This window comes from Acanthisitta chloris, unplaced genomic scaffold (assembly GCF_000695815.1).
Source record: "Acanthisitta chloris isolate BGI_N310 unplaced genomic scaffold, ASM69581v1 scaffold23814, whole genome shotgun sequence".
In the NCBI taxonomy this organism is placed as follows: domain Eukaryota; kingdom Metazoa; phylum Chordata; class Aves; order Passeriformes; family Acanthisittidae; genus Acanthisitta; species Acanthisitta chloris.
Genome location: NW_008670179.1, coordinates 55,512 through 57,757, shown reverse-complemented (window position 1 = coordinate 57,757; position 2,246 = coordinate 55,512).

The following is a 2,246-nucleotide window of genomic DNA, read 5'->3' as shown; positions in this document are numbered from 1 at the left end:
CAGGATGTCTGGCAATGGGTATTGCATCCAGCTCCAGCACTCAGCTGTTTAAAGCTTCCAAAGGGACCAAGACAATTCACCCATTCAAAATTACTGATAACTTCAGCTCCTGAAAACCCATGGCTTTGTTTAGGAAACAGCACTTGGCATAGAACTGTGCTCACAGGAACAGATCAGCTTGCAGGAAATAATTTACTCTGAAGTATTTTAAAACTCTTTGAACTAGTTCTGTGACCATTTTATTGTACTTTCCCACCAATAGTAGAAAGAATTGCTGCCAAGTCTGGATCACATTTTGTTCTGCTGTGAGCAAACATGGCTCATCTATTTCTGCTGCTCTGCATTCAGTTAGATAAATTCACCAAATCCTCAGACTTTTCTTCCTACCTGTGTTTCTCAAGAAGTCGATGTTATGTGTGAAAGTCCCACTGACTCTGCTGTGCCCACGAGTGCTGACACTGAGCACATCTACAGAGAGAGCCTTCTCAGCCAGCTGGAAGGTAGCCAGGCCCCTCTTCACCTCTCCACTCAGCTCCAGGTGTGCTGCCAGTCTTGCCTCCCCTGGCACTGCCCAACTGCCATTCTGAATCACAGCAACAGTCAAGTTGTGCACAGTGACATTCCCAAACACATTCCTGTTCCTGAGGTAGAGCCCATAGTGTGTTTTGTTAACCATCACATTGATGCTACCTGTAACAGGTAGAAATTATTGCTGTGAAGAGAGTCCTTTGGGACAGAAATAACCACAGTTTCAGGAGTAACATAGAAATGAATCATTAATTTAATACCAGGAGGAAGCAGAAGAATTTCCATTTGTTATAATAGATAATTGAGCCTAATCTGGAGAGCAAAATCAGTTTATTGCTGAGAGTTTCTCCACTAGTAGAAGTGTCTGTGTTTAAAACAAATTACATAACAGCATTTCTGCCAGCTGTTTCTTCTTATCCACCAAGCTGCTTGTGCCCTGAGGCCACAGACTACACTGCACTGCCTTCAGAAGGAAAATTTACAGGGGGACTGTGACCTACTACTCGAGTAACCAAGGCCCCTGCCATGGGCAGGGACACCTTCAGTAGCCCAGTACCCAACCTGGCCTGGAACACCTCCAGGGATGGGGCAGTCACAGCTTCTCTGGACAACCTGGCTCCATTGTCTGATCATCCTCATGATGAAGAGTTTCTTCCTAATATCTAATCTAAACCTGTCCTCTGTCAGTTTGAAGCTATTTCTTGTTTTCCTGTCATTCCATGGCCTTGTCCAAAGTACTTCTCCAGATCTCTTGGAGCCCCTTTAGGTACTGGGAGGTGCTCTAAGTTCTCCCTGGAGCCTTCTCCAGGCTGAACACCCCCAACTCCCTCAGCCTGTCTCTATAGCACAGGTGCTCCAGCCCTTGGACTTGCTCCAACAGGTCCATGTTGTTCATATGTTGGGGCCCCACAGATGAATGCATTATGCAGTTCAGTAAGGAATGCATTAAAATTTAGAAGCTGCAGACTAGCAACAAAACACAAAGTAAGAGCATACCATCATGAATGTTGTTTTTGCACTTCAGAGATCCATCCAGAGAAAGGAGATGAGGTATGGCCTTTAATCCAGCAAATGTGTGTTGGACTCTTCCATTTAGGGACAAAACAAAACCAACTTTCTGCTCCTTAGTTCCCATGAAATCCATGTGAAGCCTATTTTCATCAAGCTTCAACTCAGAAGATATAAGAAGTCTAAAAGGGCAGAGATAAAAATTGCTAGTAAGGTATATCATGCTAGTAAGCATAATTGCTTAATTCATGATTGCCAAGCCTCCCCTCCTCTCTCTCAGAGCAGGAGCAGTGAGAGCAGAGTGCCTAGGACTGCAGGTGGTCAGGTTTGAGTATCTCCAAGTATGGAGACTCCATAGACTTTCTGGGCACTTGTTGCAGTGACTCAGATGCCTTTCAGTAAGTACATGCTATTCACCAGATGTTTACAAAACTACTCAGAAAAGCTTCACAGATTGGCAGAGTAATTTTTCTTCAAGTTTCTTGAATGCTTTTGTTATGATCCCTAATAAAAGAAAAATACAGAGTTGGACAGAGTTGGAGTGGAAAATGAACCTCTCTCTGTCACAACATGAAACATCTCTTTGGTGCTGGTATAAAGCAGCATTGACAATTCAGTTTAAGCAATAATTTTAAGTGCCATCACCATTTGAGTTTGGCAAACAAACCATCAATACATCTTTGTATCTTGGCCCTGAGTTGAACAGTGTT